This window comes from Bufo bufo, chromosome 6 (assembly GCF_905171765.1).
Source record: "Bufo bufo chromosome 6, aBufBuf1.1, whole genome shotgun sequence".
Lineage (NCBI taxonomy): Eukaryota > Metazoa > Chordata > Amphibia > Anura > Bufonidae > Bufo > Bufo bufo.
This window is the reverse complement of record NC_053394.1, coordinates 163,129,928-163,143,246: the sequence shown is the minus strand read 5'-3', so window position 1 is coordinate 163,143,246 and position 13,319 is coordinate 163,129,928.

Here is a 13,319-nt window from a genome sequence, read left to right as displayed (position 1 = left end):
CAATTTATAAATGATCTGATGGTGAACTCACGTCCTGTGGTTGTGCACTTTACCACATTGCCCTTTTTAATGGCTTTACAGGCGATGCATTTCCCACATTTGAAAGTGCCGGGTGGTCTATTTGGAAGCCATGTAGTTTGTATTGAGGGGCTGTATAGGCTGTGCACCAGTTGATCTCGTAGGTTGCTTCCTCTTCTGTAGGTGATCAATGGGGCATCACTTATGAGGTGTCCGACTATCGGGTCAGATTTGAGGATACTCCAGTTTTCCCTGATAATGTTTCTTACCTCCTTATTGGCCAGGTCGTAAGTGCCTATAATTCTTATCTTGTTATCTGTGGCTCTTGTTTTAGGGACCAGGAGGTCGTCCCTATTGCTGGCTGAGGCATGTTGATATGCCTTGGCGAGACAGGGGCCAGGGTATCCTCTCTGACTAAACCGTTGTTGTAGATCAGAGGATGCTCTCTTAAAGTCAATCCATTCGGAGCAATTCCGACGGGCTCTCAGATATTGTCCCTTGGGTATCCCAGATTTTAGATTGGTGGGATGTGCACTCTCCCATCTGAGTAGGGTGTTAGTGGACGTCGGTTTCCGAAATATTTTCGTGATGATCTTTCTAGATTTATCAATGCTAATGCATAAATCCAGGAATGTCAGTTGCATATTATTGATCTCGCTTGTGAAGAAAAGGCCCAAATCATTTTGGTTGAGTTCCTTAACAAAATTATTAAAGGCCGTGCTTGTACCATTCCACAGAATGAACACGTCATCTATGTATCTTATCCATAAGGTAATAGATGACGTCCATTGTTCCATTGTCTCACTGAAGACGCATTCCCTCCCCCACCAGCCCAGGTAGAGGTTGGCATAAGTCGGGGCACATGGACTTCCCATGGCCACTCCCCTGAGCTGGTGGTAGAACTTGCGATCAAAGGTGAATACGTTATGGTTCAAAATGAACTCGAGTGACTCGATCACAAAGCCATTGTGGTTGGTCAAATGTGATCCTCTTTCAGTGAGGAAGGCACCCACTGCCTGGCAGCCCCTGTTGTGGGGTATAGAGCTGTATAATGCCTCTACGTCGAGGCTCGCCAGTAGGGTGCCTGGATCACAGTAGATGTCATTTAGGCGTCTCAGGACATCCATAGAGTCTCTAACGTAAGATGGAAGGTTTAAAACAAAGGTTCTCAGTACCTCATCTACATATAGACTGATTTTTTCAGTTAAGCTATTGATGCCAGACACAATCGGCCTGCCCTTTAGCGGGCTCAGCCCTTTGTGAACCTTAGGCAGGCTATAGAATGCTGCTGTTACCGGATGTTCTGGTAGCAAGAAAGCGAATTCGTTCTTGTCTATGAGGTGTTTTTGCATACCTCTATTCAGGACACCTCTGAGTTCATTTTTGAACACTTCCATAGGGTTACGCTCTAGACGCCTATAGCAGGACTTATCATCAAGGATCCGAGTGCACATCTCCACATATTTCCAGTCGTCTAGAACCACCACATTGCCCCCTATATCCGAGGGCTTGATCACTATGGTAGTGTCCTTTTTTAGAGTGTCTAATGCATTCTTTTCTTCTACTGTAACATTAGATATGTGAGATCTGTGCATACAGAGTGATCTTAATTTTTCTGTGGTTATGGTGAGGAATGCATCCAGTGGGGAGTATTCATTTATGGGTGGAGGCCTACGTGAGGGTAGGCGCAGATTAGTGAATGGACCCTCGCCAATCTCTCTTTCACCTTCCTCAAAGAGGCCCGCTAAAAGTCTTACATCCTGTAATTCTTCAGGATCAATGCTTAGCTTGTGGCATTGTTCGTTATCATTGGTAAGGAAGAATTTTCGCCATTTTAGCTTGCGTATAAACAGATTTAGGTCCTTCACCCAGTTGAATGGGTTATAGTGGCAGTCAGGGACGAATGATAGACCTTTACAGAGGACGTCCATTTCCACGTCAGATATATGGCGTTTGGAGATGTTGATGACTTGTAATTTGTCGGTTTCTCTTTGTTCTAATTGCCCCTTCTGTTCCTCAGTGGATACTCTGAGGTCATTGGCATTGATCCTAAAAAACCACCTCTGTTTCCCCTTTCACTGCCACCACGGCCACGGCCACGATTTCTATAGCCCCCTCTTTTTCTCCCTCTATTCCCGAAGTTATTCTTAGATTGACTGTCAGATTCAAAATCACAGTCCGAGGATGACTGTTCAGCTTCACTTTCACTTGCAGCTTTTCTATCTGTTTTAATGAAGTCAAATATTTTTCCTTCTTTAAAGTCCTTAGTATCCCTTATGAATTGAAAGTGTTTCTTTTCTTTCAGGAACCCAGTGAATCTTTCAACAGATTGCTGAAGTACTAGTTCTCTTTTCTCGAAGTCTGTGACAGCAGCCAATTTCTTTGCTGACTCAATACATTCCTGAAGCTCAGATGTGTTTTTTGTTAGTAGCTCCCTTTCTTCCTCTAAAAGTAATTTCATAAGTCTAAGAGATGACTCAATGGACTCTTTCTCCCATTTCTTCATAAATGATTCCGATCTAATTCTCCCATTTGGTAGAATCGGGTTTCTCAACCCCCGTGGGACTATTTTATTTTTCAAATAGGTCTCTAAAGTTTGTACCTCCCACCATGAGCGCACCTGGTTTTTATAGACTCTAGTGAGGTTTTTAAATACAGAGTTAACACTCAGTGTTTTAGATTGTGCTGGCAATTCTTTGTCCGAGAACACTTCTTTAGGATTTCCCAACCATTTTTCAGTATTAAAGTCCCCCGATAGGAAGCCTGCCATATTATACTGGAAGTACTTGTATAGGGTGTAACTATAGACTGAATTTTGCGTATATATGTGAAAATAGCAACCTACGAGATCAACTGGTGCACAGCCTATACAGCCCCTCAATACAAACTACATGGCTTCCAAATAGACCACCCGGCACTTTCAAATGTGGGAAATGCATCGCCTGTAAAGCCATCAAAAAGGGCAATGTGGTAAAGTGCACAACCACAGGACGTGAGTTCACCATCAGATCATTTATAAATTGTAAAACAATAGGAGTGATCTATGTGGCCACATGTATCTGCCTTAAACAGTATGTAGGCAAGACGAAGAGGGAGTTTAGGAGACGCATTGGGGAACATCTGTTAAATATTACGAACGAGGATGACACGCCCATTGCCCAACATGTTGCGGAGTGCCATCCAGGAATACAACAGTGCATCTCTTTCCAGGGCATAGAACATGTCAGAACATCTCCAAGAGGTGGAGATATAGACAATCTATTACTTAAAAAAGAGGCCCAATGGACCTTTACATTGCGCACAGTTAAACCATTTGGTCTTAATGATCATATTTCATATACTTGCTTCATCTGATGTATATTCTCTCCCCCCCCTGAGTACTCCATCTACATAATGTGTCATGAACAACACATATGAGTAACGCATCAGTCACCACACTATACAGAGAACGAGATATATGAGATACCCCACAACATCTCATGAGCAGTTTCTAGCTCTGGATGTGTATACAGGGTTCTATCCCTGTGCTCTGTATGTGTAAGACATGGTGATTGATATCTATCCCATGCATTTATAAGTAACGCATCAGTCACCACACTATACAGAGAACGAGATATATGAGATACCCCACAACATCTCACGAGCAGTCTGTAGCTCTGGATGTGTATACAGGATTCTATCTCTGCGCTCTGTATGTGTAAGACATGGTGATTTTTATCTATCCCATGCATCAATTGTCATATGGGACTTATAAGTATAAGTGTCCCTATGTACTGGAATTCACTGTCTAAGTATCACCCATGACAAAGATACCAACCCCCAGTGTCCCCCTACGATGGTAGGCAATTTTTGCCCATAATAAACAATCCCCACAACAGCGGTTAGCATAGGAAATCGGGCAGAGCGGATAAACAGAACGTCTTACCTCTCCTGGGTGACGTCACCGCCTGCCGATGAAGCTCCGCCCAGTGGGAGTGGCGACTTCAATATGAGATCGGCGGCTGAGCGGCCGCGAGACGGCTGCTAACACATTGCCGGAGGCTGTATCTCTTGGAGCTGCACGCGCGCAAACAGCAGCGTGCAGCGTTCTTCACCAGTGTGCATAGTGCAAGTTGTCTAAGACTATAAGAACTTGCACTTATGCCACTGTTACTCTGCTCCTGAAGAAATGTTGCTACCTATATAGTGACATAGAAACGCGTCGAGCAGACGCATATACCTGCAGAGACGGTCCTTTTGTTAGATAGTGAAGGGACAATAGGGATGCAGATTAGCTGGGTTGTAAGTAGAGCTAAAATATAAAGCTCTCACCCACAGTTCACCTATCCCTTCCTCTATCTACCCATACTCACTACGTGGATACATTGTTGCAGCCCGCTGTTGATGCTGCTACTAATGTCATTGCTGGTACTTCTGACACATTATTAGTAATCCAAGCACCTCTAGTGAGCATATGGGAGTGCATCTGGGAACATATCAGAAGAGGCATCTATAGCAAACCATACTGATATTCCAGCTCTGCACGTCTTACAAGCGTGGTGTGAGTGGCTATACCCATACAATTGTGGAGTGAGCCACCCACCCAGGCTTAGCCTGACAAATTCTACATGTGGCAAGTTCGCCACGATTTTTAATTTATGATTAATAAATATTTCTTTTAAGCGTGTATTCAGGCGGAGGAACACTTAGTCTAGATAATAGAGGTACATACTGACAATCAGAATATCCTTGACCATAAGACAAATAAATAGCAGCAATAACAAGCGCGGGGACGGCACTGAGGCAATGTATATCCAGGAGGGATATCCAAGTCAGAAATGACTAATCCAAATGGAATATACATGGGGGGAAGAAACTTCAAAAAAGTTATGAGGTGCAGTGATTAATAGAACCATAGTCTTATACTATCCAAAGACACCTTCCTTCGATTATAGAGGGTGTCACATATAGCAATGAATAGGTCAAATTCATTGAGCTAGATACTATTCAATTATAAGATGCTTCCCGCATCTGGCCAGTAGAGGGATACTAAATTTTACAGTGGGCCCGTCCATGTAAGACAGAGACAACCGAGACAGGGCACTGGCTACCTTATTAATAACAGTCAGAGAAAGCAGGAGAAAGTCAATCTCTCATTGATCCCGCGGGGGGACTGGGACCGGAACCTATGTATCCATTCACACTCCTTCTGCAGGATCTTCCTGTCCCAGTCACCCCCCCACCCCAGGGGGGAAGGAGGAACCAGTTCAAGAACCGAGAAACATCTCGGCTCTCCCCCATGGTAATCATTTACATGTAGTGCCACCCGTGTTGCATTCTTCTTCACTATATCATTCACATGTTCAAGGATCCTCCTTCTCAGCTCTCTCACTGTTTTACCTATATAGTCCATTGGACACGTACATTGGCAGATATAGATTCTTCTTCCTGGAACTGGAGTGGTCTGCTTGCTTTTACCAGCTGAGGCTGAAGGGCTCAGGCTGGGGATGATGATCAATGTCTCAGCCGAGACCAAGATCCTGGCTGGATTCCCTATATCTGGCAGCTCCTATACGCACAGCCTTCCCCAAGCAGGGGTGGCTGGCACACTAACTCTAACTTCCTTCTCTCCCCATGAGGCAGGATATGGGCGCAGCCCACTTTGCTCACATAGACTGACTTAAAGGGGTTGTCCGAGTTATGAAAAAAATATATAGCACTGAAAATCTGATGGGCAGCAATATATAACTGAGCTAAGCAAGTTTTATGCAAAAAAATATATATATTTCCTCATTTCCCTTGTTCTTTTCTGGCCCTTTGTTTACATGCAATAAAAACAATCTCTGCCCATCCCCCTGCTCTGCTAAGGGAGTGAATACAAGAGCTGCCCTGAGTGACATGTCTGCCTGCTGGGAGACTCTGCAGCATGTTGTATGTGTAGGACTACAAGTCCCAGCTGTATAATGACACTGCTAAGGGAGTGAATACAAGAGCTGCCCTGAGTGACATGTCTGCCTGCTGGGAGACTCTGCAGCATGTTGTATGTGTAGGACTACAAGTCCCAGCTGTATAATGACACTGCTAAGGGAGTGAATACAAGAGCTGCCCTGAGTGACATGTCTGCCTGCTGGGAGACTCTGCAGCATGTTGTATGTGTAGTACTACAAGTCCCAGCTGTATAATGACACTGCTAAGGGAGTGAATACAAGAGCTGCCCTGAGTGACATGTCTGCCTGCTGGGAGACTCTGCAGCATGTTGTATTTGTAGGACTACAAGTCCCAGCTGTATAATGACACTGCTAAGGGAGTGAATACAAGAGCTGCCCTGAGTGACATGTCTGCCTGCTGGGAGACTCTGCAGCATGTTGTATGTGTAGGACTACAAGTCCCAGCTGTATAATGACACTGCTAAGGGAGTGAATACAAGAGCTGCCCTGAGTGACATGTCTGCCTGCTGGGACACTGCAGCATGTTGTATGTGTAGTACTACAAGTCCCAGCTGTATAATGACACTGCTAAGGGAGTGAATACAAGAGCTGCCCTAAGTGACATGTCTGCCTGCTGGGAGACTTTGAAGCATGTTGTATGTGTAGGACTACAAGTCCCAGCTGTATAATGACACTGCTAAGGGAGTGAATACAAGAGCTGCCCTAAGTGACATTTCTGCCTGCTGTGAGACTCTGCAGCATGTTGTATGTGTAGGACTACAAGTCCCCGCTGTATAATGACACTGCTAAGGGAGTAAATACAAGAGCTGCCCTGAGTGACATGTCTGCCTGCTGGGAGACTCTGCAGCATGTTGTATGTGTAGGACTACAAGTCCCAGCTGTATAATGACACTGCTAAGGGAGTGAATACAAGAGCTGCCCTGAGTGACATGTCTGCCTGCTGGGAGACTTAGCAGTATGTTGTATGTGTAGGACTACAAGTCCCAGCTGTATAATGACACTGCTAAGGGAGTGAATACAGGAGCTGCCCTGAGTGACATGTCTGCCTGCTGGGAGACTCTGCAGCATGTTGTATGTGTAGGACTACAAGTCCCCGCTGTATAATGACACTGCTAAGGGAGTGAATACAAGAGCTGCCCTGAGTGACATGTCTGCCTGCTGGGAGACTCTGCAGCATGTTGTATGTGTAGGACTACAAGTCCCAGCTGTACAATGACACTGCTAAGGGAGTGAATACAAGAGCTGCCCTGAGTGACATGTCTGCCTGCTGGGAGACTCTGCAGCATGTTGTATGTGTAGGACTACAAGTCCCCGCTGTATAATGACACTGCTAAGGGAGTGAATACAAGAGCTGCCCTGAGTGACATGTCTGCCTGCTGGGAGACTCTGCAGCATGTTGTATGTGTAGGACTACAAGTCCCAGCTGTATAATGACACTGCTAAGGGAGTGAATACAAGAGCTGCCCTGAGTGACATGTCTGCCTGCTGGGAGACTCTGCAGCATGTTGTATGTGTAGGACTACAAGTCCCAGCTGTATAATGACACTGCTAAGGGAGTGAATACAAGAGCTGCCCTGAGTGACATGTCTGCCTGCTGGGAGACTCTGCAGCATGTTGTATGTGTAGTACTACAAGTCCCAGCTGTATAATGACACTGCTAAGGGAGTGAATACAAGAGCTGCCCTGAGTGACATGTCTGCCTGCTGGGAGACTCTGCAGCATGTTGTATTTGTAGGACTACAAGTCCCAGCTGTATAATGACACTGCTAAGGGAGTGAATACAAGAGCTGCCCTGAGTGACATGTCTGCCTGCTGGGAGACTCTGCAGCATGTTGTATGTGTAGGACTACAAGTCCCAGCTGTATAATGACACTGCTAAGGGAGTGAATACAAGAGCTGCCCTGAGTGACATGTCTGCCTGCTGGGACACTGCAGCATGTTGTATGTGTAGTACTACAAGTCCCAGCTGTATAATGACACTGCTAAGGGAGTGAATACAAGAGCTGCCCTAAGTGACATGTCTGCCTGCTGGGAGACTTTGAAGCATGTTGTATGTGTAGGACTACAAGTCCCAGCTGTATAATGACACTGCTAAGGGAGTGAATACAAGAGCTGCCCTAAGTGACATTTCTGCCTGCTGTGAGACTCTGCAGCATGTTGTATGTGTAGGACTACAAGTCCCCGCTGTATAATGACACTGCTAAGGGAGTGAATACAAGAGCTGCCCTGAGTGACATGTCTGCCTGCTGGGAGACTCTGCAGCATGTTGTATGTGTAGGACTACAAGTCCCAGCTGTACAATGACACTGCTAAGGGAGTGAATACAAGAGCTGCCCTGAGTGACATGTCTGCCTGCTGGGAGACTCTGCAGCATGTTGTATGTGTAGGACTACAAGTCCCCGCTGTATAATGACACTGCTAAGGGAGTGAATACAAGAGCTGCCCTGAGTGACATGTCTGCCTGCTGGGAGACTCTGCAGCATGTTGTATGTGTAGGACTACAAGTCCCAGCTGTACAATGACACTGCTAAGGGAGTGAATACAAGAGCTGCCCTGAGTGACATGTCTGCCTGCTGGGACACTGCAGCATGTTGTATGTGTAGTACAACAAGTCCCAGCTGTATAATGACACTGCTAAGGGAGTGAATACAAGAGCTGCCCTAAGTGACATGTCTGCCTGCTGGGAGACTCTGCAGCATGTTGTATGTGTAGGACTACAAGTCCCAGCTGTATATTGACACTGCTAAGGGAGTGAATACAAGAGCTGCCCTGAGTGACATGTCTGCCTGCTGGGAGACTCTGCAGCATGTTGTATGTGTAGGACTACAAGTCCCAGCTGTATAATGACACTGCTAAGGGAGTGAATACAAGAGCTGCCCTAAGTGACATGTCTGCCTGCTGGGAGACTTTGAAGCATGTTGTATGTGTAGGACTACAAGTCCCAGCTGTATAATGACACTGCTGAGGGAGTGAATACAAGAGCTGCCCTAAGTGACATTTCTGCCTGCTGTGAGAGTCTGCAGCATGTTGTATGTGTAGGACTACAAGTCCCAGCTGTATAATGACACTGCTAAGAGAGTGAATACAAGAGCTGCCCTGAGTGACATGTCTGCCTGCTGGGACACTTTGCAGCATGTTGTATGTGTAGGACTACAAGTCCCAGCTGTATAATGACACTGCTAAGGGAGTGGATATGTAACATCCCAGAGTATGTCACTAAACTCTTTGCTACAACATAATGTTAAGTTTATGTATATTGTCATCTGGTATAAGTTTGCATCACTCTCTCCATAATGTGAATTTTCCAGGCTTGTATTGTATATTTGCTGTAATTCTCAATGTACACCAGCCGGTGGCAGCAATATGTAAGCAGACTATGGTTAGTTAATAGACATAGACTGGAATAGACCATTCCAGGCTAGCTCCCCCCTTTCTGAGGAGGAGTGGAATGTTCCCACATCCTACTTCAGGGGGAGGAAGGAAAGTTCTAGGCAGTGTGAGCCACCCCCCTGCTGGGGTAGGCTGTGTTAGTAGGAGCTCCCAGAAACAGACCCCAACCAAGGATCCAAGCCTCGGCTGAGGCCCAAGATCAACCTTCCCAGCCTGAGTCCCTTACCTCAGCTGGTAGACCGAGAAAGCAGCCTTTTACAGGACTTTCAGATCTCCAGGAAGCCACCATCATACCATGCGAGCAGTCCTGTAAGTAAAGATCCTAAGACAAAGAGAAGATAAATACCTCACCAGCTAGTCAGACCCAAACTAAGCAGACTAAAGACAGAGCAGAAGATAGATACCTGCCAGTTTCTCTAGGCGTATGATCAGATGCAGAATACATATAAATTCCTGCCACATATTGCCAAAACCTACTGGGACTCTAGACTAAAGCTGTAACTTGTATGGATCAAAGCTGCATATCACCAAGTAAAGACAAGTTGGACCCTATTATCTGTGTGGAATCCCATCATTCCTCAATTACTCCTATTAACAACACTCAATTTGTTGCATGTGAGCCGGGATACGGGAGTCCAGCCGTACCAAGGTAGGAGACACTGTTGACACTACTATATCTGCTATACAGAGACAATATCCCCCTCTGGCATTCCTCACCTGGTACGTGAGCTTATTACATCTTAAAGGGCCCTGCTACAGTACCTGCGCAAGCTGCAACTGACGTCACGAACTTATATAGATATAAACTGACCCACTGCATGGCATCCCCACTGACCCAGTGTCCTGCTCATTGCAGATACAAGAGCTGCCCCGAGTGACATGTCTGCCTGCTGGGAGACTCTGCAGCATGTTGTATGTGTAGGACTACAAGTCCCAGCTGTATACTGACACTGCTAATACACACAGGGTCTTCCCCCTACCTTCTTGTGCAATGCTCTCTCTAGTCCTTCAGCTCCTGTGCCAAGAATTGTCACTGCTGCAGATACCCAGTGTGTGCAGCTGAAGGGGTTAAGAGTCCTAGGAGAGAGAGCACAGTGAAGGGGGGCGTGGCCAGCACAGTGACGTCTCCTTTACAGGCTTGTAAACGAAGTTTATCAGAGCAGGGAGAGAAGCTGACATCATAGGTCATGTGACCCTCAGTGAAATCTGAGAAATCAGCCACTGGAGATAAAGTGAGTTAATTGGAAAGCTGTTATATTTGCTTAGTTAGGAACATAGAATAAAAAAATAACTCGGACAACCCCTTTAACCACTTAAGGACCACAGGTTTATACCCCCCTAGTGACGAGGCCCTTCTTTACAAATCGGCACTTCACAACTTTAACGGTTTATTGCTCGGTCATGCAACTTGGCACCCAAATGAATTTTACCTCCTTTTCTTCTCACAAATACAGCTTTCTTTTGGTGGTATTTGATTGCTGCTGAGATTTTTCGTTTTTCTGATATTAATCAAAATAGATCGCAATTTTTTTTTAAAAAGTGTATTTTTAACTTTCTCTGGTTAAATTGTTCAAATATAATTACATTTCTATACAATTTTGTGTCAGAATTTATTGTGCTACATGTCTTTGATAAAAAAAATCCAATAAGTGTATATTTATTGGTTTGCGCAAAAGTTATAGCGTTTACAAACTATGGTACAAAAATGTGAATTTCCGCATTTTGAAGCAGCTCTGACTTTCTGAGCACCTGTCATGTTTCTTGAGGTGCTAGAATGCCAGGATAGTATAAATACCCCCCAAATGACCCCATTTTAGAAAGAAGACACCCCAAAGTATTCGCGGAGGGGCATGGTGAGTTCATGTATGATTTAATTTTTTTTCACAAGTTAGCGGAAAATGACACTTTCTGAGGAAAAAAATAAATAATAAAGTTTCTATTTCTGCTAACTTCTGGCAAAAAAAATAAAAATCTCCCACGGACTCACTATTCCCCTCAGTGAATACCTTGGGGTGTGCATTTTGGCCGGGGCTAAATTGTGAGCAACCCTGTAAAGCCTAAAGGTACTCGTTAGACTTTCGGCCCCTTTATGCACCTAGGCTACAAAAAAGTTTCACACATGTGGTATCGCCGTACTCAAAAGAAGTAGGGCAATGTGTTTTGGGGTGTATTTTTACATATACCCATGCTGGGTGAGAGAAATATCTCAGTAAATTGACAACTTTGTATAAGATTTTTTTAAAAGTTGTCATTTACAGAGATATTTCTCACACACAGTATGGGTATATGTAAAAATACACCCCAAAACACATTGCCCTACTTCTTATGAGTACGGCGATACCACATGTGTGACACTTTTTTGCAGCCTAGGTGCACAAAGGGGCCCAAATTCCAATGAGTACCTTTAGGATTTCACAGGGCATTTTTACGCATTTGGATTCCAAACTACTTCTCACACTTTAGGGCCCCTAAAATGCCAGGGCAGTATAAATACCCCACAAGTGACCATATTTTGGAAAGAAGACACCCCAAGGTATTCCGTGAGGGGCATGGCGAGTTCATAGAAGATTTTTATTTTTTGGCACAAGTTAGCGGACATTTTATTTATTTAAATTTTTTTCATACAAAGTCTCATATTCCACTAACTTGTGACAAAAAATAACATTTTACATGAACTCACCATTCCCCTCACGGAATACCTTGGGGTGTCTTCTTTCTAAAATGGGGTCACTTGTGGGGTATTTATACTGCCCTGGCATTTTAGGAGCCCTAAAGCGTGAGAAGTAGTTTGGAATCCAAATGCGTAAAAATGCCCTGTGAAATCCTAAAAGTACTCATTGGAATTTGGGCCCCTTTGCGCACCTAGGCTGCAAAAAAGTGTCACACATGTGGTATCGCCGTACTCAGAAGAAGTAGGGCAATGTGTTTTGGGGTGTATTTTTACATATACCCATACTGTGTGTGAGAAATATCTCTGTAAATGACAACTTTTTAAATTTTTTTATACAAAGTTGTCAATTTACAGAGATATTTCTCTCACCCAGCATGGGTATATGTAAAAATACACCCCAAAACACATTGCCCTACTTCTTCTGAGTACGGCGACACCACATGTGTGACACTTTTTTGCAGCCAAGGTGCGCAAAGGGGCCGAAAGTCCAACGAGTACCTTTTAGGAGGGCATTTTTAGGCATTTGGATTCCAGACTTCTTCTCACGCTTTAGGGCCCCTAAAATGCCAGGGCAGTATAAATACCCCACATGTGACCCCATTTTGGAAAGAAGACACCCCAAGGTATTCCATGAGGGGCATGGCGAGTTCATAGAAGATTTTATTTTTTGGCACAAGTTAGCGGAAATTTATATATATATTTTTTTCTCACAGTCTCCCTTTCCGCTAACTTGTGACAAAAAGTTCAATCTTTCATGGACTCAATATGCCCCTCAGCGAATACCTTGGGGTGTCTTCTTTCCAAAATAGGGTCATTTGTGGGGTGTTTGTACTGCCCTGGCATTTGAGGGTCTCTGCAATCATTACATGTATGGCCAGCATTAGGAGTTTCTGCTATTCTCCTTAGGCCTCATGCACACGTCACTGCGGTGGGGCGGACTGAATGCAAGTGTGCGCACAAGATCAGGCCTGATCGGGCGAACACTGCGTTTTTTGTAGAGCCTAAGGTGACCCTAATGTACTGATATAGATCTGATTGCGATCAGTCTTGATCACTTATAGATACTATATAGTACTAGTGCTGATTAGCGACAGCAATGACGCTAATCAGCGAATAATCAGTGACTGCAGTGCGGTGGGCTGGGCGCTAACTACCTAACAAGTAGCTAACTAACTGGCGGTGATAAGGGACCCTTAGGCCTCATTCACACGTCCGCAATTCTGTTCCGCATTTTGCAGAACGGAATTGCGGACCCATTCATTTCTATGGGGAAAGACTTTGTCCCGCTCGGATCCGGAATTGCGGATCTGCAC